The following is a 25,133-nucleotide window of genomic DNA, read 5'->3' as shown; positions in this document are numbered from 1 at the left end:
TAGTGATTCAACACTTCCGTATAATAACCAGTGCTCATGACAACTGCAATCCTTAATCCCCAACATTTACCTTTCACCCATCTCCCTACCCTCATATCCTCTGGAAACCATCAGTTTGTTCTCTATAGTTAGGAATATGTTTCTTGGTTTCTCTCTTTTTCTCCCTTTGTTCATTTGTTTTGTTTCTGAAATTCTCCATATGAGTGAAATCATATGGTATTTATCTTTCTCTGACTTATTTTACTAAGCATAATGCACTCTAGTTCCATCCATGTCCTTGAAAATGCAAGACTTCATTCTTTTTTATGGCTGAGTGAGATTTCATTATACCATTATACACATATACCACATCTTTATTCATTCAGCAATCGATAGTCATTTTGGCTATTTAGATAATGCTGCTGTTAACATTGAGGTGCAGGTATCCCTTTGAATTAGCATTTTTGTGTCCTTTAAGTAAATACCTAGTAGTGCAATTGCTATATCATAAGAAAGTTCTATTTTTAACTTCTGAGAACTCTCCATAACATTTTCCAGAATGGCTGCACCAGTTTGCATTCTCACCAACAGCGCAAAAGGGTTCCTCTTTCTCCACATCCTAACACCTGTTGTTTCTTGTGTTGTTGATTTTAGCCATTCTGACAGGTGTGTGGTAATTTTTATTTGTGTTTCTCTGATAATCAGTGATGTTGAGCATCTCTTCATGAGTCTGTTAGCCATCTGCTTGTCTTCTGTGGAAAAATGTCTATTCATATCTTCTGCCTATTTTAAACTAGATTATTTGTTTTTTTGGTGTTGAGTTTTATAAGTTTTATATACATAAAGATACATATATTTATAAATTGGATATGAACCTTTTGTCAAATATGTTATTTGTAAATATCTTCTCCCATTCCAAAGGTCGTTTTTCAGTTTTCTTGATTGTTTCCTTTATTATGCAGAAGTTTTTATTTTGATGAAGTCCCAGTAGTTTATTTTTGCTTTGTTTATCTTACCTCAGGAGACCTATCTAGAAGGAAGTTGCAATGGCTGATGTCAAAGAAGTTCCTGATGTGTTCTCTAGGATTTTTATGGTTTCAGGTCTCACATTTAGGCCTTTCATTTATTTTGAATTTATTTTTTGTGTATGGTATACGAAAGTGGTTCAGTTTCATTTTTCTGCATGTCCCTGTCCATTTTCCCCAACACCATTTATTGAAGAGACTATCTTTCTTTCCATTTGATATTTTTCTTGCTTCATCAAAGATTAACCATATATGTGTAGGTTCATTTCTGGGTTTTCTATTCTGTTCTATTAATCTATGTGTTTATTTTTTGTGCTAGAACCATAATGCTTTGATCACTATGGCTTTGTAATATAACCTGAAGTCTGGAATTGTGATGCCTCCAGGTTTGCTTTTCTTTTTCAAGTTTTCTTTGACGATTTAGGATCTTTTTCAGTTTCATTCAAATTTTAGGATTATTTGCTCTAGCTCTGTGAAAAATGCTATTGGTATTTTGACAGGGATTACATTAAATGGGTACATTGCTTTGAACAATATAGACATTTTAACAGTATTTGCTTTTCCAATCCATGAGCATGGAATGCCTTTCCATTTCTTTGTATCATTCTCAATTTCTTTCACTGGTGGTTTATAGTAAAATAAGACAATCTGCAGTATATATATATATATATATATATATATATATATATATATATATAAAACTGTTATTATTGAGAGACAGAGAGAGGCAGAGCATGAGCATGGGGGGGGGGTGTAGACACAGAATCTTAAGAAGGCTCCAAGCTCTGAGCTGTCAGCACAGAGCCCAATGTGGGGCTCGAACTTACAAACCGCGAGATCATGACCTGAACCGAAGTCGGACACTTAACCAATTGAGCCACCCAGGAGCCCCAAGACATTTGCAGTATAGACATAACTATTTGTTTCTCCTATGTTCTCATGGCAGTTATATATGTGCTTTATAAAGACTTAGGGAAATATATAAAAATACAAAGAGGAAAACATTGCTAATTATCTTGGTATAGTTTTAACATTTTGTCTATTGAGGTTATTTTACGTAAATATCTCACTATATGTGGTCTCGCTATATTTGTTCTGACTTTACATCTAATCTTTTAGGAATGATCCATCTTATTAAATTAATTTAGGGAAATTGATTATATGGGCTCCAGAATACATTATTATGTACTTTGAAACAAAATCTTAAATCATATATACTTGGAATCATATCTTAGGAGCTATGTGCACAATTATTAAGCTATTTTTCACATGTGATTTTTAGAATTATCTTCCAGGAAAAACTATTCTTATATAGTATTCAAAACAACTACAACTTGTGAAGAGCCAAGCACCATGCTCATTTTCTTATTATATAATTTTTATAATATTCTTGTGGGTGGTCTGTATTATATTCATTTCATGTATGGTAGTTCTGAATCTCATTATTATTTAACAAAATAACCAAGACAGAATCAGTTTCTAGCCTGTCTTCCTGACATAAAATCCCACTATACCGTGTTTATATTTTCCACAGAAAGGTACGGATGATGTGTATGTGGGCATTGTAGGTATCTGTTAATTTTGTCTTCATTTTAGGAACATTCAATTTATTGAAACAGTTATACAAATTTCAAGGATGGTTTGTATTGATTCACATGTCTGCAATTTAGACAGAGCTACTATCAGCCTAATCTTTTTCTTGGATCATCACCAGCAATTTTAATGAAGTTTTATCTAAGCCTAATGGCGGTATAGGTATTAGCTATCATTGGCGAAATGAGTAGCTGACTTAATTAGTATACTAGATTGAGGACTGTGTTTCACTGGTAAATTTTTGTGTTCAAAAGCTGGGAATTAACTAGAAATATTGTAGAAGTATACTGCTACTGCACCTGAAAAAATGGGCTTAGGTCACGTGGTGACAACTGTCTTGTTAATCCTGTAATGTACAGTTTCAATGTTGGAATTTACTAATGAGTTAAAAAAAAACTCATCAATTTGTTTAGTTCATTTTGATGTGCTATTTTTTTCATACAAATGTCTGGAAAGAAGCTCCAGATCAGTTCTCTACATTTTCAACAATTTACACCACAATAGAATACCTTTCCTCACTTCCATAATTTGTGTAGCTAATTTCATGTTTCTTATTTTAGGGGTATGATTTGAATGACCTCCAAAAGACTGAATACATCTCTACAATGATTCCTAAGTTCTCTTAAGGCTATAGTGATGACTTCAGATCTAAACATAACTCCTTGAGCTGTATACCATAAATGTTCTATGGTTACCAAATATTTCTCTGTTGTGTCACATAACACTTCTTCTTAAAGCTAAATACCTTCTGTAATTTTCAAAGATTAATATTTTTTAGAGAGAGGGAGAGCACACGTATGAGCCAGGGAGGGGTAGAGGGAGAAAGAGAATCTTAAGCAGGCCCCTTGCCCAGCACAGAGGCCAATGCAGTGCTCAATCTCATGACCATGAGATCATATCCTGAGCTGAAATTAAGAGTCAGATGCTTGACTGACTGAGTCACCTAGGCACCCTTCAATGATTAATTTTTATGTTTTCAAATCTGCAAAGTACATTTTCCCCATATGTTACATTTCATTTTTCTATATGAATGATTTAGGCATATTTATTTACCATTGGAATATTTTTTTATTTGCTTTGTGTAATTTTTACTCAGAAAATACTTTTAACTCTATTTGTCTTTTATAATATTTGTCTTGCATTGAGTTTCTATTATTCATTATTTATATTTAAAACTATTCTCTTGCTTCAATCATTTTTGTGTTTTTCCCTTAATTAAGGGAAAACTTCAGAAGTTTATTCTAGACATCATTAAATGGAAATCTTTTATGTTTATTGAACACTTTGCCATATTTGATGATAATTTTAGTTGGCCATTTTCTAGTCCTTGCATTCATTATTGCACTTAGCTACTTGTTCATGTGCTCTCTTCTGTTCAAATGCATTTTTTTCTCTAAAGAGGCATTTATTTATCCATCTCTACCAAAATATATATATTTTTTCTAAACAAAAACATCTATTTCAGCCTATTTTTTTCCTTCTGTAAAAAATGTTTAGTTTGTCTCTAAACTACACACACACACACACACACACACACACACACACTATTTGGATATTGGTTATGTCTAACTCTTGGATATAAATAAAGGCAAAATGCCATATGACTACCACACATTAATTTTTGTTGCCTAAAGGAAGTAGTCCATTCACGAGGTGCGTGGGTCACTCAGTCTGTTGGGCTTCTGCCTCTTTATTTTGGCTCAGGTCTTGATCTCGCAGTTTGTGGGTTCGAACCCCGCATCGGGCTCTGCGCTGGCAGTGTGGAGCCTGCTTGGAATTCTCTCTCCTACTCTCTCTGCCCATTCTCTGCTCATGCTCTCTCTCTCTCTCAAAATAAAAGAAAAATAAAAACTTAAAAAAAAAGTATTCCACTCACATCACATAGTCTTCTGTCAAGCTAAACAATGGTGTACTTAAAGCGTTCCCCCCCTGCCATTTTTTAAAAAAATCTATAATTCCAAGAATGCTTTACTACTAGATTTTTATTTTAGATTTAGGATTTGTTGGCTTTTTCCTTTCCTTCTTTTTTTTTTTCTTTTGTATTTGTTACTGCACATTATAGAGAACACCACTACTGCAAGATCAGAAGTTTGGTGCACTTGACTTCTCTGCTCACAAGCCTGAAATCAAAGAGCTGGGCCTGGACTGATATTTGTTGGGCTTATCCAATTGTTAGTAGTATTCAGCTCTGTGCATTCATAGGACTGAGGCCTTAGTTTCTTTGCTGTTGGCTGAAAGCCTCTTAGCTTCTGCAGGCCACCTGTGTTTCTTTTAATTTTGACCCCTGCATATTCAAACCAGCTACCGGGCACTGAGTCCCACATTCTGAATACCTCTTTCTTCTCTCTGTAGCTGGAGAAAATTCTCTGCTTTAAAGGCTTGGGTAATCAGATTGGGCCAATCCGGATAATGCTACTTTAAGTCTGTAACCTTAATTACAATGAGAAAGCCATTTTTGCCATGTAAGAAAACATACAGGTAGCAAGAATTAGAGTGTGGGTACCTTTGTGGGTCATTTGCTTATCATAGTATTTTTTGTTACTTTTGTTTTGTTTTGTTTTGTTTTTAATATGAAATTTATTGTTTTAATATGAAATTTAATATGAATTTATTGGTTTCCATACAACACCCAGTACTCATCCCAACAGGTACCCTCCTCAATACCCATCACCCACACCTCCCCTCCCGCCCCCTATCAACCCTCAGTTTGTTCTTAGCTTTTAAGTCTCTTATGGTTTGCCTCCCTCCCTCTCTAGCTTTTTTTTTTCCTTCCCCTCCCCCATGGTCTTTTGTTAAGCTTCTCAGGGTCCACATAAGAGTGAAAACATATGGCATCTGTCTTTCTCTGTATGACTTACTTCACTTAGCATAACACTCTCCAGTTCCATCCATGTTGCTACAAAAGGCCATATTTCATTCTTTCTCATTGTCACATAGTATTCCATTGTGTATATAAACCACAATTTATCCATTCATCTATAGAAAGCTTATGAAGGAAATTGAAGAAGATATAAAGAAATGGAAAAGCTTACCATAGTATTTTATGGGAAAGTTAAGAAAGGTAGTGAAAAAGGTTACTGGCCAGCATTCTCAGGTTTGCAAATTCTTGCTCCCTGACACTCCCGATCTTAGAGGAAAAGTATCCAGATTTTCACCATTGACTATGATGTTAATTGTGGGCTTGTCATTTATGGCCTTTATTATATTGTAGTACATCCTTTCTATACCTTCTCTGTAGAGTTTTCACCATAAATGGATTTTGAAGCTTTCAAATGTTTTCTATATCCATTGAGATGCTGGTAGGATTTTCATCGTTCATTTTGTTAATGTGATGTATCACATTGACTGATTGGTGGATGTTGAACCGGCTCTGCATCCTTGGAATAAATCCCACTTGATCATCGAGTGTGATCCTTTAAGGTATGGTTGAATTCGGTTTGCTAATATTTTGTTAAGAATTTTTGTATGTGTGTTCATCAGGGACATTGAACTGTAATTTTATTTTCTTTTGGCATCCCTATCTGGTTTTGGTATTAGTGTAATGCTGGATTCACAAAATGAGTTTGGAAGAGTTCCTTTGTCTTCAATTTTTTTGCAAGAATTTGAGAAAGATTGGTGTTAATTCTTTGAAAGTTTGGTAAAATTCACCAGTGAATCCATCTGGTCTTGGAGGATTTTTGAAGGGGAAGTTTTTGATTACTGACTGAATCTCCTTATTAGTAATTGGAGAATAAAATATTATAATATAAATGAAAGATAAGTGATGGTTAAAGTATGAAACATACATTTACAAATCATGAAGAAAAACTCAAATGTATCCATAGAAAATAGGCAAAAGATATATGAAAAGATGGATCCCAACATAGAATTAGAACTGAACAAAGTACCACGAATGAAAATGCACAATACCTGGGGTAATCAGAGAAATGCAAATTAAAGTCAAAGTCGGATATCATTTTCTACCTATCAGACTGGCAAGCATGAAATACACAGCATTTATTTCTGCTAGGGATTGGAATAAAATGTTTGTGCTTACATACAGTGCCATAAAGGAGAATAATTCTGTAATTTTTGAAATCAATTTGATAACACCTATTAGAATGTAAGAATCATACATAAAATCAATCCCATACTGATACAAACACGACGACCACCTATATTTGCATGTAGGAGAGCATGTGTACCTATTGCAGCCTTTTTATAATAGAAAAAATGTTAACCAAGTGAATAATTGTTTATAAAACCATGAATAAAAACATAAGGACATGTAAACTGTTACATACTGTGCAGTCCCTAACAATAACTGATTAGAGGATTATACAAATTGATATGGTGACCTTTCCTGGATTTTAAAAACTAAGAATTGCAAACTACAGAGAACTAGACAGAAATGTGTGTTTCCTATCTGTGGATAGAGATTAATATTTGAAAGGAGCTTAGACAACATTGTCTTCAAAATATTAAGAGTTGAAAAAGATGGCTGTTCCAAGATTAAATCTTGACTTCTACAAATTCATGACTTGGTTTGTATGCTAGGGTGAGATGAAGACCAAAACATGTAATATTTATAGATGTTTCTTATAGGGAGTGGGAACAAAAACTAGACCAGCATGTCGCACAAACATTTTTAAGAAGAGGGCAGGTCAAAATGATCTGTTGCTTAATTATGCTCATGACATGATAACCAATAAACGGGAAGGTCTCATGCCCTGAACCTAGAATTAATCCAAGCAAAGTAAATGAGTTTCTTCCTTGCTATTGGCCTTACAACTCTATTAAAGTTTTCTAACAGAGATAAACATCAGTGTGAGCAGAGAGGGTTTAAAAGCGATTTTTAACTTCTGACAAATTAACAAACAAATGGTAAGGGACACTTGTTTCACCAGTTCTGTTTCAGACAAAAAATAGCTATAAAAGCTAAATAAAGACTCTGCTTTTTATTACTTATTTATTTATTTAAAAGCTTGTTTTAGAGAGAGACAGAGACAGAATGAGTGAAGGAGGGGCAGAGAGAGAAAATCGTAAGCAGCACCAATATAGAATCTATGCACCACCAGCATAAAGCCCGATGCAGGACTGGAACTCAGGAAACCACAAGATCGTGACCAGAGCCAAAAACAGGAGTTGGAGGCCTAACCCATTAAGCCACCCAGGTGCCCCTACATTCCGCTTTTTTAAAACTGTATCAGAGAAAGACAATACCTACTAAAGTTAAAAGGATTTTACTTTTCCGTGTTCACATCAATGAAATAGAAATGGTGAAGATAATTAACACACAAATCCATGAAGGCACAAACAAAAACAAAAAAGAAAAAAAGAAAAAGCAGGATATGTTTTCTCCAGTGTAGCAGTAAATGAAATTTGGAATGCGGTCACTTTTGCTTTTTTGCCTAAAAGTTTTTTTATATATACGTTTTTAATTCATAGAACACACTGTTGCCGAAGTTGAGGCAAAAAATCGGTGCCACCTTTATGGAGGAAATATTAGCAATATATTTAGGTGTCGATTTCAGTAACCATTAGTTTCATCGCTAGGCATTCACTCTAAGGCAAGAACTAAGGACATAAGCCAAGATTTACTTACAAGGATGTTCATGACTATATAATTAATTTTTAATTCAAAAAAAAATCAATGTTAACAAAAAAATGTGGCAATTAATATGATTAATCCATGCAAATATTAAACACCATTTCAAAAATATAATGGCATAGATTTCCAAAGTAAATGATTTAAAAAGTAGTCCTAAATTCAGAGAACTGATTTTACTTATACTCATGTATCTATGTATAGAGTCACACTGAAAAAAATGCATAGAAGTTTTAGTATTAAAGTGAAGGTAATTTCTCTTGTTTTTAATATTTTCCAGAGGATACATATTACTTTCGAAATTATGAAAATGTTATTGGTAAAAAAGGAAGATTCAGATGTGGTATCTCAATTCAAAATTCCCAACATCAAAAGGCTATTTTCTGTGATTGTTTTGTTTCCCCAGTGATGTCCCCTCACGGATGTTTGAAGTGGCTTTAACTAGCATTTCCTTACTTTGATAAGCTTTTCCTTTTAGACCAGTTGAGGTACAGTGAATAATTTCTTTCAGCTTATCTCACATTAAAGTGTGAGATTTCCTTGTGGGATTTAAAAAGCCACAAAACTTTATAAACATAAGAATTACTTCCACACTAAAGGACTAAACACAGCAGGATAGTACTTGTAGGCGCAGGGAATGACTTAGTCATTGAATTGAAATGGAATACTCCCCCCCAGGTGATTTAGAAAATGTCATAATCTTTTCAATATGATGAACTGAACAGGCTTAGGGAGATCAAGGTAAAAGCCAGTTTGGAGGCTAAAAGGTGCAATCATCACAATTTGAACTTTTAATCTGAAAGACCTTCAATTTCCTCTCCCATTGGCATCTATGGGACAGCTTAACTATAGGATTCACCTAATTCCAGCTCAACTATTTGAAGGTACCTTGAAAGCATCTATAAAGCATACAGGATCATTCAAGAAGCGAAGAGATTTGGGCATTCAAAGTCTCCCAATGCTAGCATCACAGATTGTAACTTTTAAGTATCTTCATGCTTCAAATATAAGGATAAGCCCCTTAAGATTATTGCCAATGAAGACATAAATGTCAAAATCTGTTAGACACTTATAGACTGCTATAATTGATGAGATGTGGATAAGGCCGCGTAGACAGATGTATGAAATGTGTGATCTTTTGGATGACAGTGTGCAACTGCTATAACTGTGACCCAGAATCCTTTAATTGGAACCATAAACTTAGCAAGTCAAATGGAATAGTAAAAAATAGCAGCCTTTCAGGGGACATAGATTAAGGATCAATGTGCAAGTCTTAGAAAAATGCAATAGGCTGCAGTGACTGACAGGGATGTCCCACTTCAAAGAATGGGTAAAAGAGCTCCCTCTGATGCACAGAACCTGTACACAAAGACATAGAGGGATTTCACCCAATTGTCAGGAAAATGGAGTGTCGGGCACATTGTTACACTCTGGAAGGCTAGCAAAGCACATCTGTCTGGCTAAGATAAAGTTCTATGCTCCTAAATTAGGAGACTGTGCCAATGACAGATGGAATATGGAAAAATGCCATTCGGACAAAAGGAAAAAAGTGGATTATAGGATTATAGGAAATACCTGTCCCTAATAAAAATGCCAAAGTTTATTGGGTATCACTCTAAGGGTTCCTACTGAAAATTAATTTGAATTCCTAGGTATTTTAGGGAATATAGAAAAGTAGGACAAAGATTCCATCTGTGTAATTATATTCAGGAATACATACACTATCAATTCTAGTAATGAATTCATATAAATAAGACCTAATATTAAAATTTTACTACAGGTGACCCTGAACAACAGGGGGTTTACGGGCATCAATTCCCATTGCAGTGGCAAATCTGAATATGCCATTTGACTCCCCCCAAATTAACTACTAATAGTATGTTGTTGACTGGAAGTCTTACAAATAACATAAACTGTTAATACATATTTTGTATATATATCATATACTGTATTCTGACAGTAAAGGAAGCTGGAGAAAATGTGTGAAGAAAATCATAAGAGACCATACATTTACAGTACCCTAGTTTTTGAAAAATCCATATATAAATAGACCTGTGCAGTTCAAACCTGTGTTGTTCAAAGGTCAACTGTACTTTTTGTATACTTTTTTAGGTATTTTAAAGTATTCATTTGTCTAATTCTTATAGGAAACTTATAAGTATCATTGATGTCTCCATTTTATAAATCAGTAACACAAGCAAAGCAATACTGAGTAATTGGTCTGATGGCATACTGTTAGTAAGTGGGAATTAGGAGTTAAACCCAGGCGGTATGATTTCACTGCCCATATACTTAACCAATACTCTGGAGTTCCTACTCAGGAAACATAATAAATCTGGCGTCGTTGTATCTTGGCTGTGAGAACAAAAACTGAATTCTTGGCAATCTCTTGGACTCCAGATTTCAAATTGTCTGGTACATGTAGATATCATTACATTTGGCGAGATTCAATTACTGTATTACTTACATGATATTTCTACATATAGGATAGGGGGACACACATGCACATTCAAGTGTGTGCACACACACGCAAACACACACACACACACAGAAGGACCTTACTTATTCTTTCCCTATGTTGTTCTGTCCTCTGACTCAGTGGTTCTCAGAAGACTTAGCATGCATAAGAAATACAGGGGAGTCTTTGTTAAAGACACAGATTGTACAGTCTTATCCCATGAAAACCAGATTCAGTAGGCATGCAGCAGATCCAACAATTTGCATTTCCAGCAAGTTCCCAGATAATGACAGTGCTGCTGGACTGGAAATCACACTGACTGGTGTTCTAGTGCTTCTCTAAGCACATTCATGACTTTTTCATTAGTTCTGATTTTCTATGTCTGTGAACTCCCAGTATGTGGAATTTCCCCCTTTAAATTTCTGAAATCATCACTGAAACCAAGCCCACAGATTATTTATCAAACACCAATATTCCTGTTTGTGTTTATCTTTGGTTTACTCCAAACAATACACAAAACAATTAGTGTCTGACATGGCTTCATGTAACTTTTGAGGGAGTTTATGATCTCTCTAACATCATGGGATTATCAAAGTTCTTATGTTTTGGTAAAAGTTTCACTATTAACCATTATCTTCTAGATGCCTACTCCATTCCTTTCATATATGTTATATTCTTGGAATATTTTCTTTTCAAAATTTATTTTTGCCATGTTTTTCATCTTTATCGTTGTTTCTCATATACTACTGGAGATGAATAAACCAGAAAGAGCAGCCAACGTAAAAAAAAAATAGGTAGAAGGAAGATGAATGATAGAATGATCCACAACCCATCATAATACTAAACATAAAATATACAATGGTCACAGTTCTACACACAAAAGACATTATATATTTGCTGACTTTTACATTAAATTAAATTTTATTGGCAAAAAAAGAAGGCTTGCAAACAGGTTTAAGGAGTTAGTATGTGCAAAAGATGACCTGTACTAATTTCTACAAGGCTTCTTAGCCTGATTCTGGAGATATTTACATTTACCAATCCAGAAGCCATAGTATTGGGGTTAACGGACACTACATACATACTTGCAAATTCAACAGTAAGGGATAAACAAAGGGACTCTAGGAGTTGTATTTACCAAAAAAAATGTGTTCTTCAAAAGTTAGTTATAATAAAGAGAAAAGGGCTGAGACAGAAGAAGACAGATGTCCTATACATGTTAAAATGTTAAACTACTTCCTTCCACTGGCCCGGAGCTGCTGAGGCCACAGGATTGTTTTGGACCTGCACATACAAATAAATCCAATTGAAACAGCAAATAACTAAATTGAAAAAAAAAAGGGAAATTATTAAGAGATACAAGATTAACGTCATAAAAATATAAAGTGTACTTAAACATCATAGGAAAAAATCAATAGAAAAATAAAAGTTCTGGGTACAAAAATGATAATTCCCTAAGAAAGAAATGCAAATGTTCAAGATACCTAGAAATTATGCATATGATGTTTTACACATCTCAAATAGGGAAAGAGTACAATATTAAAGGATAACAGTAAAAAATAGGCATTTTCATCTTCCTAAGACTTGGAAATAATTCAAAATAAATATTTCAGACACACCCATCATCCACCAGGTCCCGGAAAAGACAATATTCTTAAATATTTTTCTGAAATACCCAATCAACTTGTGTCACTTTTGAAAAAGAAAATATTTGTTTTTCTAATGCATTTGAGATATACGGTTGATCTTCGCTATTCATGGATTTAATATTTGAGAATTTGGCTACTCACTAAAATTTATTTGTAACCATAAAATTAAGGTTCATAATGCTTTCACCTTGAACATGTTGCAGGTCGGGTGACAAAAAAAATTGTCCCTCAAAATGCACTTTCCAGCGTCGATGGAGCAAAGTAAAGCTCTGCCGTCCTGTTTCAGCTCTAACACTGTAAATGAGTATGGTTTTTCCAATCTATTTAGTACCACTTTTCACTTTTTTTTTTTTTTTTTTTTTTTGCTTTTTGGGGGATTTTTTTTTAATGCCTCACAAGCATACTGCTGAAGTTCTGCCTAGTGTTCCCAAATGCTAAAGGACTGCAGGGTGCTTTATGGCATGAGTTACAGTGCCGTAGGCTATGAGTTCAATGTTAGTGAAACAACAGATATTAAATAAGGTATGTTTAAATAGAAATAGACATGTTAACTAACTGGAATTTAAATAAATACTTATTAAACCAAACAAACAGAAACGAAAATAAAACAAAGGTATGCACGGGTCAGTTAACTAAATGCTGTGAACAGAGGCTCTGCAAAAACCGAACCTTGAATTTCCACATTTTCTAATTCAGGGTCCACAACACTCAACAAAACATAACTACTATCAGTGATGAGAAGCGACTGTATCTGATTTGATCAGTTTCCTCATTTCTTTCAGAAGTCCCATTGTATGTTTGCACATTTAGAAAGTTTCTTATTTCACTTTGATAACTGGATTTTATTTTCTAATCATGAAAGTCACCTCAAGAGCAAACAACAATTCCAAGGAATGGACACAACGGAACTCTAAATGTGCCATTCTTGCCCAACTGAACAGCATGCAGCCTGACTTATCAATAATTCTTGGGGGGGGGGCTGAATCACAAGACTTATGATACAGGCTCAGGGACAGAATGCCTACTGTACTCAGGAGGCCATTAGCACCTGGACTGGTATAGCAACTCAATGGCCTACACACCACCAAGATAAACATAGGGCAGAATTCGGCCTGAGTATAGACAAGTAAGGCGATCAGGTCACTACAAGGATTTCACCATTTTGTGGTTATTGTTCAGGGCATTAAACTTAAATGTCAATTCAGCACCATCGTTCCTTTTGAAACCTTATTTGGTATAGCTAGAATCATTTTGTTATCCATCAGCAATTATCATTTTAATGATAAAGTTATTGTCCATGTTTTAATGGGTCTTATGGAAGTTAGAGTCAGGACTCTCTTGTCATTCAAAAAGCTGATGTTAGGAGCATCTGGGTGGCCTCAGTCTGTGAAGCATCCGACTCTGGGTTTCAGATCAGGTCATGATCTCACAGTTTGTGAGTTCAAGCCCAGCGTCGGGCTCCACACTGACAACAGTAAGCCTGCTTGGGATTCTCTCCCTCTCACTCTCTCTCTCCTCCTACCCCCTCGTTCTCGCTCTTTCTCTCAAAATAAATAATTAAACATTACAAAAACGTTCATGTTAAACTTTGGGCTTTGTGCATTCAAGTAATTGATGTGAACATCAGATCATTTTGGATCTTCTGGGAATTCCTTCATTTGAGAGTAGGAGCCCAAAACTCCTAGAAAAGTACAGTATTGAAGTTGTAAAGATACATTTCCAGATGCCTTTCAAGTTTTTTCTTTTTTCTTGCATTTTCTTCCCAACCTTCTCCAGGGCTTTAGAAAAGGCATTTTAAGTAAAGTCTTCTAAAAATGACTACTTAGTATATCTTTTTTCAAACAAATAAGTGAATACATTTTGAAAGACGGATGGAAGAGCCCTTTATAACATTTTAATATTTAACCCTTAACAATGTATTTTGCATCTTTAGATGTGCTTTTAAAATAAGATGATTTCTGTGAAGAATACCACACTCAAGGTGAGTATTAGCATTCAATAAACGTATTCTATCATTAAACATTAATGAGACCTCAAAACACCTGCATTTGGAAAGAGTAAGGGACAATTTGAAGTTGAAAATCGAAAACATCTGATAGACCATTTTGTTTTTAAAGTTTATTTATTTATTTTTTTAGAGACAGGGAGAAAGAGTACAAGGGAGGGGCAGAGTGAGAGGGAAAGAGAAAATCCCAAGCAGGCTCTGTACCATCAGCTCGAAATCATAAATAGTCAGATCATGACCTGAGCTGAGATTAAGAGTTGGATGCTTAACTGAGGGAGGCACTGACAACATTTAAGACCATCAAATTTGTTTTAACATTTATTCACCTTTGAGAGACAGAAAGCAAGCAGGATGCGGGGGTACAGAGAGAGAGGGAGACACAGAATCAGAAGCAAACTCCAGGCTCAGAGCTGTCAGCACATTGCGCGATGCGGGGCTTGAACCCACGAATCATGAGACCATGACCTGAGTGAACTTGAACCCACAAATCGTGAGACCATGACCTGAGCCAGCGAAGTAAGACACTTAATCGACGGAGCCACCCAGGCATCACACTCCTTAGACCATTTTAAAATGACATGAGGTCCAGAGTAAGTGGAGAATCCAGAGGAATATTCACAGGGTCACTTCTTTCAGGCATGTATCAGTTGGTAACATAAATCTTTGACATTCCAGTTCCTACTTTTGCATTCATTCCCCTCCTAATACAATTTTAGCAGAAAGTCAGTTTGTCTACATTATACTCTGTATTTTGCTCTCTCTTACCTTCACAGGATTCTCTCCCTTTCCTCTCTTCCACTCTTCCTTCCCTGCAACTCCACATCCCTTTTGAGTATTCTATAAGTCTTAACAGGCCAAATAAATGCCTTTTTAACTTCAGCAGTTTCTTTCTTTCTTTCTTCTCTCTTTCTCTCTCTCTTTTTTAATTTCTTTTACCAATTACCTTCTTTTGCATCTCTGGCGCATCCAGTTATACAGCTCATGGAACTAAGCATAAATCCCAATTTACTGATGTGTATTCATTTATCCTTGGAGAGAATTTAGAGCTCAATCACCATGACTTAGAGGAGAAACTAAGAATTTAATACAAGAAAACAATTACAAACACATTTTAAAAACCAGCTAAGTAGCTAAGACTACATAATCAGCTAAAAGTTTGACATATAATATTAATTAAGTAAATGATGGTAACTCCAAACATTGATGCTATATAGCCATTTACATCGTGAATGAAGAGGGACAGAGGGATAAAAAAGAGATTAGGCTCCAAAGAACTGATGAGAAGATCACAAAAGGAAAGACAAGTCCACTATGTGACTCTCCAGAGAAACTAACTAAGCTCCATAAAGTGGATATTCTCAGAGGAGGGAAATGTTCTACCTGCGCCAGAACATGATATCAGGCTAAGTGGATCACCGCTGATGATAACTGTTTCTGGGGAGGGATTGATTAGGGGGGTTCGTGTAAGTTAAAGGGGCACAAAACTGAGAAGGCAAGAATCATTGATGGAGCACCTGGGTGGCTGAGTTGGTTAAGCATCCGGCTTCCACTCAGGTCATGATCCAACGGGTCACGGGTTCGAGCCCTGTGTTGGGTTCTGTGCTGACGCTCAGATCCTGAAGCCTGCTTCATGTTCTGTGTCTCCTTCCCTCTCTGTCCCTCCCTGTCTCACACTCTGCCTCTCTCTTGCTGTCAAAAATAAATAAACATTATTTTTTAAAAAAAATCACTGATGAAAAAATCTAGAGAAAACCTGAACAAAGGGCTTTTGAAAGCATGACTGGACACAAGTGCTCCTTGGGCAGTGAGGGAAATAAAGAGTGAGGCTAGGTCTTGAGAGGAAGTGATGGATCCAAGCCAGTCAAAACAAAATGAAAGAAGAAAATAGAGAAAAAAAAGCACTATTAATTATGTTTTAAAATTAATTTATATGCGTAAAAAGGGAAAAGAAAAATATTGACAGATTTAGAAGGGCTACTATTAACAGCAATGATAGCACTTTTCTGTAATATTTCATATGTAGATAAACAAAATTCAAAGCCGAGGTCCTACTTTATGCCAAATGCTGTTCCAAACATTACAGTGAGATATAATGGTGACTCAAAACAAAAATATATTCCCATCATATACTCAGACACAAACATACACGCGCAGCCTACACATATCACATATACTCTCACATCTTCGTACACACTCACACAACATACAATTGTGACAACTGCTGAGAAAACTACCTGGGGAAGGTGAAATGAGCTTATAATAATAGGGTGCCTTGAGTAGTAAACAGTAAGTAGGAAGAGTCCCTGCAGCAAAAATGGGGAGGTTTTGTTAGGCAAAAGGGAAAAACACCTACATTTGATGTTGAGCGAACAATGGATAAGGAAAATATAAAGATCCCGTCTAAGTGCCTGTGGAATGTTTAGTTTTTCCTTTATTTATAATTTAATATGGCTGTGTCATTTACAGCAAACCAAATAATGCTGACGTAAGTCTTTAAGTCGTTTCTATTAAGATACTAATATGCTATCTCCATCCCATTTCCCTGACCCAATTTTGGAACCCTGAGCACCATTTGGAGCTATTCATGTAACATGTAATGAGGACATTTTTGTGTTGCCACAGTTGAAATATTTTTTTTCTAGCATTTATTTAAAGTAAGGGCTATTCTAAAAGTTGATGCATGTATTTTTATAAGACTTTAATTAAAGGAATAATTTACTTTTAGTAGTGAAGAAAATCCTGCTCCACTCAAATGTATAATGTTTCTCAAAGTGTAGTCAGTCAACATGCCCCCAGATGGTCAATGATCAATTTCAGATGAATTCAAATTCAGTTTTAGATTCCTCAGTGTGTACTCAAAGATAAACTCAAAGATACCCTTTTTCAAAGTACACTCAAAACACAATTACTGCTCACAGATAGCTTAGAGTACAGCATCTGATTTACATTCTTGACAAAGAAAAGTAAATGAGCAAGATGCTGGTCATACACATTTATGTCTTATTAAAATCACCACAAAACTGTTGTGGCATGGTTTGATAATTTAATCCTCATTTTATAGAATTGGAATCTTAATTTCTGTGAATTTGAATATTTCAACAAATATCTAACCTAACAGTCCACAGCTACATAAATAGTAAATGTATCTTGAAATCAAATGTCATAGATGTTTATTTATAGAATAAGATGAGGAGAAACTATAATATTTAATTAAAAAATCTAATAAATCTACCTATGAGTGTCATTAGGTGTTTGTTATTGTTACTTCAGGAAATTACATATAATTAAATAAACCTCTGAAAAGAGGGAGAAAGTATTTTTACAAGTATGAAAGCACTTAAAGAAGCCTTTCGGGTTTGCTTTACTTGATTCAATATCTTCTTTTTTTTTCCTTGCATAATATTATGTCACATAAAGAAATCTATGGACTTAAAAAGGAAAAGCATTCTGATGGAATCATTCAAAGTAGTAGTGTAAATTCCCCAGTTTATTTCAAATAAATCGACATTTGAAATCTACATTTAAATAAATCTACATTGAAAAATACTATTTATCTGATAATTTGAGTCTTTCATTCTATGACAAGTATAGTGTAAAGCCCTGAAGACATGCTTATGGGTTAAGGGAGACCCCTGATCTCACTAAACTCACTTGCAAGCCAAATAGGTTATATATATTTTTGAACATACTGAAATTATGGGAGTAGTACTATGAACCACCATCTGTTTTTTATAGTACAATTCTGATAGCTACCAATGAATGAATATTTTTAGTAATGTAGAAAAGTTTCTTGAAACCTATTTTCTCCTAGAAATCAAAATAAATTTTGCCCGCAACACCAGAATTCAATCTATCTCCATATTATGTCTCTCTCTAGAGTATTTCCTTCCTCTCTAACAGTATTCTCTTTAGGCTGATTAATAGTAATATCTGTTCGCTCACAGTTGATCTCAATCCAGAATTCCTCGCAGGGTGCATCTGCAAGTGTATTAGCTCTTATCATTTTTTGGCAGTTTGTGCTGGTACTTGATCTTCTTCCATGAGTGTGACTCCTGGGTAAACTATAATCTTCACAAACAGGGAAAACTTTTTTTTTGCAACAAACCACAGATCATGGGTATGACTCCTGGGTAAATAATAAACTTAAGAAACAGGGAAATTTTCTGTGCAATAGAGCATAACTCTGCAGTGACTAATGACCTTTATTTCTACCTGCAAGTTAGCACAGCAGACCAAGTATTGTAACTGACCACAGCATCATTGCTGGGTGAGCATTAGCCAAGAAATCTGTAATTCTAAGGACTATTCACGTTCTCGGAATAGTAAGACAGCTATTACTGCACGAGGATCAAAGAAATTAACAAGACCTGTATCTCCCTACACGTAAACGTCCATTTATACCTTCTTTTATAAACTAGATTCTTTAATAAAATTTTACACTTATCCACAAAGTAAATTGTGTTTTCCAGAGAATATAAATCATGTTGACATGTCTCCATTCTTCACAACAAACATTTTTAATTTATTAATACAAATAGTTAAAACTCTATTTTCAATAAATGCTAGCAGTGGAGTTTCTTTACTTTTAACTATTCACTTTTCAATTTTTTTTTATTTTCTTCATACTTGATAGAAGTGCACCAACCAGCAAGGAATACCCAAGTGCCTGGCAGTTTGAACACGATGTTTATTTGCTTAATAATGTATTAATTACAAAAATTTGATAGCAATCAGCAAATTTAAAAATTACTCAAAATGACTACTTGACTAATTTAACAGGTAAAAGCAATGAACAACATGTAAAGCCATGTGTGTATTAAAACCAGTTTTATTTCCACAGATGGGACATTTTGAGGGATTTTAGGTAGTCAAGTGTCTCTGCTTACCTCCATGGCCACACATTAAAGAATCTCCATTTGCTATTCAACTTATGAATCAGAACTCTTCTTGTTTTTTTTTTTTTTGTTTTATATTTAATTACATTTATTTATTTATATTTGAGAGTGAAAGCAGAGACGGGCAGAGGAAGAGGTGGACAGAGAATCCCAAGCTGGCTCCGTGCTGATAGCACAGAGCCAGATGAAGGGCTGGAATCCATGAACTGTGAGATCACGACCTGAGCCAAACTCAGATGCTCAACCGACTCAGCCACCCAGTTGCCCCAGAACTCTTGACATTTACAAAATTATTGTTGCTTTTACTAGATTGTTTTCATAGAAGTTTCATTCTCAGATTAACTTTTATCTTTCTTCTCAATCTTGTTAAGAGAAATGACCTATTCTCCTCTTAAAAATTCCCATAAACTCGGTTTTTTTCCCTTATGTTTAGCTGTTTCAGATTACATGTGGATTCAAAGAAAGTAACCAGTTAAATTTTATTTCCTCAATAGGTATGTGTCCATTTCCCTGGACACTTTTTTTTTTTTTACTAAATTCTTCAACAAAATTTTCCTATTCATTACGTCAGGTTTTCCAGAGAATGTAAATCATGTTGAAATGTTCCTAATATCGATAAGGAACATGTTTAATTTAATAAAATAAATATTAAAAACAATGCAGATATTAAGAACTAAAATTTAACATAGCTTCATGTTTCATTGGTTGAATAATATGGCACATGGTTAAGGTATATATCTTATTACCTAATGGGTCATATTGACTTCATCAATGAGCCAACTCTCAATAAAACTCCCCTTAAAAACTGCAACAGGATTGTTCATACTCTCTGTTCTTTAACTTAAACAAGTGATATAATTTCATATTCTATACCATGTTCTAATCAGTTTTTCTTTTTCTTTTTGCTCCACCTACAATTGTGAACTCTGAGCATAGAGAGTATATCTCTTTTCTCCTTTATATTCCTAATATATAATACAATGGAGGAAGCAATAAATGTGTATTGTATGGTTGAATAAATGAAGGAGTAAATGAATGAGTGAGCTCATCTCTATGGTTATTAGACATCTTTCATTTAGGTTGTTTAAAATGAGTTTAATATTTCATTGGTAAGTAGACAAAAAGCTTCCCTACAGAGTTGTATTTTGGTGAAAGATAAACATCCTGAATGATAATGATGTACCCAAAGCCAAGTCCAGTCTATATCTTCTGTTTGAGACATTTCTTTCTTTCCTGAGTGGTGAATTCCTTACTGAAGGACTTTGAATGACTCATTGAATGTACTCTGTACAAAGCCAGAGAAGTCCAGTGTCAAAAAAGTACCCTCTTATTTGCTCCTAAAGCTGATTTTCAGCATGAGAATGTCCCAAAGTTTGATTCTGTTGCTTTGTTTTCTGCTTTATTTTCTTTTTTACTGTATAGATAAGCAGAAGTAAACTAAAACATCATTGGAATATCTGAAAAATGGGGCTGCTGAGTGGCTCAGTTGGTTAAGTGTCCAACTTTGGCTCAGGTCATGATCTCAGGGTTTATGGGTTCAAGCCCCACAACAGGTTCTATGCTTCAGATCCTCTGTCTCCCTCTCTCTCTGCCCCTCCCCTGTTCTCATACTCTTTTTCTTTCAATAATAAATAAACATTAAAAAAAGAAACATCTGAAAAAAAAATTGTTGCTGCTGAAAATTAATCTTCTAAGCTTCTTGTTGGCAAATATGAGAAAAAAGCTTTAGATAATCTATAGAACTTTATCCTCTCACCCATGGGAAACCAAATGTGCTGCAAATTTTACAAACAACTTTTCTCTAACCTGTCATACATTGCTTTCACAACTATGGTTGTATTATGATCGTATAAAACTGAAAATGCATTTTCTTAACAGAACAATGGTATGTAAGTAAATGTCATAAAGCTGTTTATAATATATTGCTTAATACACTAAAATTATGGACTCTGTCTCTTTCTTCCTTTTTCACTCTTCTTAGGTCCTTTCTCTATAGATGTGTATGTCCTCCTGCAAATAACTTTAAATTGGAGACTAGTAAACCATTTTTGACATAGCCTCTGCTACAAATTGTCTTAACTTTCCTTTTCACTGAGCAACACTTTCAGTCTTTCAGAAAATTTCATTGGGTATTTGGTAAAAATTAATTCTATAGAACCAGGGCATACTAATAGTATACTCCATATTTGCTAAGGCTATAGCTTTGAGACATAAATGTCTATTTTTCTTCTAAATAGACTATTTGATAAAACCAAACAAATCTGTAATTGATGAAAACTTGATAGAGTTTACCAGAGTTAAATCAAGTTCATCAGTATATGCTGTAATGCTGAATTTTGGGGGTGAAGGGAGGAGGCTACACATTTTGACATAGCCATATTGGGAGTCTGTCAAGCCACAACTACTCTAAAGGTGATTTCTTTTTGAAAGTGGGTCAACTTTTCTCCTTCCTTCCTGAATGCACAGTTTCTAAGAAGCTGTAAGTCTTTTCAAGCTCCTCCTTAGGGAACACAAAGCAATGGCCTAAGGTGGAGTAACATAGACATAACAGATCTTAAGGTGATCCTATATAGTTTATATGTAAGATCAATATGTACCAGGAACTGCTTATAAATTGCCCTTTATTATTTTATTGAAACAATTATATGTGTAAGTTTTTAATTAACTGTAAGCAACCACAAAATGTTGAAGTTACAATCATAACAAAGTTCTGAATACAAACTTCCATATACCTAAATTGAGGATATCGAAGTAGCAAAAATAAATGTATCCAATGTCGTATTATATGTTATAAACATGTATATTGTTTTAATTCAGCATTAAACTCTATTGTGCTAAGAAAAAATGTCTTACACTCGTATTTTATTTTTTCAATTTTCCTCATGGTGATATATATTTATATAAAGTAAATATGTATGTCATATATGTTAAATACATGTTTTACATATTTTATATCATGTATTACATATTATATAATCATGTAGTATACCTTACGTATCATATGACATTTTAGATCTTTGTCATATATGATATTTAGTATAAATAAATCTTCGCTAAATTTTATATCCCTACTATGTGCCAGTGCTGTTTCAAACACTTCCCATTTTTAAAAATTGTGTCTTCACAGCAATCTTATGTGGTAGGGAGCTACTATTATCTTCCCACATTTTATACACAGTAAACTCTGAGGCAGAGAGGTTTCATGTATTAGACAAGATCTTCTGGTATACTGGAGGGAAACTGCATATCAAACTAGGCTATCTGTTTCTGATTCTGTGCACTAACCACTATTGAATATGATCCCATGACATAGCATAAGAATAGTTTGCAAGCAATTTTTTAACATATGTATAAAAGCTTATTTCTTAGAGGGGCACCTTGGTGGCTCAGTCAGTTAAGCAGCCGACTCTGGTTCAGGTCATGATCTTATGGTTCCTCAGTCCGAGTCCCACATTGGACTCTCCCTGATAGTGGGGAGCCTGCTTACGATTCTCTTTCCCTCTTTCTCTGCCCCTCCCTCACTTGTGCTCTCTCTCTCTCAAAATAAATAAATATCTTTTAAAAAGAGATTATTTTTAGGTAACAAATCTTCTTAGAAAAAAAATTATGCACAAACTGATGCAATCTCCACAGTAGATAAGGAAGCTTATAACGTAATTACAAACTATTTCTTATGTAGGCTTATATAAGACATCCACATTAGCTCCCCTGCCTTCCATTTAAAGCAGGTCATTCTTTATTATTGGCTAATACAATACAAAAGTAGTTATATGACTTAATTTTTTCTAATTAGAATCTTAATATATTTTTCTTTCTGACCTCTACATTATTTTGCAGAGAGTAACCTCTTAATAAGTAGTCTTTTAGAATGACTTTGAAAATTGAGATCTTTCAATAAAACTAATTTGAAATAAGTGATAAATCCACATGTTGATTGCTTTACTCTATGCAAAGAGTCAATAGCAATTTTGAGGTTAACCATCAAACTGCCTTGCTCAGTATTAAAATAGCCCTGTATATTTACTTGAGTGCAAACTGACCATACTATAGCTAAGGGTACCTTCACTGGACAGTTTGATATTGATTTGCTTGTTTGATTCCGATGAGCATTTCACTTTTCTTATTATAAGGTTAATTTTAAAGCGTTTACTTTTAAAACCATTCCTGGGGTGCCTGGGTGGCTCAATCAATTAAGCAAACTGACTCCTGATTTTGGCTCAGGTCATGATCTTATGGTCATGAGATTGGGCCCCATGTCTGGCTCTCCACTGGGTACGGAGACTGCTTAAGATTCTCTCCTTCTCTCTCTCCCCCCTATCCTGCTCGCACATGCACACAGTCTCCTTCTCTCTGTGTCAGAAACACAAAACAACATGAAAACAAACAAACAAACAAACAAACAAAAACACTTCTATTTAATAAAATTCTAATAATCCATCATGATTGAGTTCTACTACAAGCCATAAATAACAAAGTTCACATACTGTCATGTCATTTGAACTCTTCCTTCCCTAAAACTTGTCATATGGGTATAATTGTTTTAGTCGTAGTCTCTCAAAACGACATTTACAAAACGTATATAACAAAACCTTAGACATCCTTACTAGGATTCACTCATTTTTAATGCAAGTATCTGGGTGACATTGCCAGTGGCCACATTGATCTATATAGATGGCAAAATTTTTCTTACAAATAATTTTCAAAGAAGAATATTCTCCATAATAAGGAAAAGGAAATAGTTTGTGTTTTCAAATAATATTGCCTTATGATGTTTTCTTTCCATAAAAGTTTCACAATGATTAAAAAAAAATAGTCTTCAGTTTCAGAAGTCACCTTAGCATTATCCCTAAGCATTAGGAAAAAAATTGGCAAATCTACAACAATTAACGTAATGACTGGCACATTGTAAACACCAAATATGCATTTTATTGTTGTTTCTGCTCTTAATGCTACCATTGCTGTTACTACCATTACTATTTGCAAAAGGCAAAGAAATAATTATTAGCAAAATCAATAATAAGTATCCACTGCTAATGTACTTGATAGCATATGGACTTTTATTTTATTTTAATTTAGCTAAGGTGAGAGGACATAAAATTATTCCTCTGACATATTTTAAAAACTTCTTGTGCTTCTCTGTTTTCTGTATGTCAAAATTCTCAAATACAGACCTTATTTATGCCATGGGGTAATTTGAAACTCTGAAGTATCAGAAAATATCTAGTGATAAAGCTCATTTCGATTTCCAAAGGAAAATTTTCAAGTATTGTATTAATGTAAGAATGTTACAGTGCAATTTAACTTCAAATCACTTAGATGATACAATTAAGATTATATTTATATCTTATTTTCAAGATCATTTTTTTCAGATATTTTATGGTTCTCAAATTCATCTATAATTTGTATGTACATATGTGTATGGTGTGTGTATAGTTTCTTAATATCACATAACATAAAGGGTATTATATTTAACTCCACTACAGTACTGTTTTAATGTTTATCAAATAATTTATAATTATTAAAACTCTAGGAGTTTTGTCATGAGTATTGATACGTAAGATATTTAAAGCATTTTCATATTTTCCCCAATGTCCCTAAATTTACTATTGTGTAAAAAACTTAGGGATTATTGATGAGATTTTAAAGAAAAGATATATTGTTATAAATTAACACATTGTTTGGATTCCAGAATATAGCTTATCCCCATAGAAATGCAAGGCACAGCCATCAATTTGTACCTCAATCTAACAAGATGTCCTATAAAATGCCTCATCGCAGTTAGTGAACATTCTGACCATCTGGCTTGCCCTCTGCTGTCAAGAGTCCCCCCCACACAAAAATATCTCGTGTTCAGCAAGCAATCAAGATGCAGGTGCTGGGTTATCATCCTTTCATTCATTCTCTGGGATACTTATTGGCTGTCTACTGCATTACAGTCACTG

The sequence above is a fragment of the Acinonyx jubatus genome, chromosome B1 (genome assembly GCF_027475565.1).
Source record: "Acinonyx jubatus isolate Ajub_Pintada_27869175 chromosome B1, VMU_Ajub_asm_v1.0, whole genome shotgun sequence".
Lineage (NCBI taxonomy): Eukaryota > Metazoa > Chordata > Mammalia > Carnivora > Felidae > Acinonyx > Acinonyx jubatus.
Note: the sequence above shows the minus strand (reverse complement) of the source record.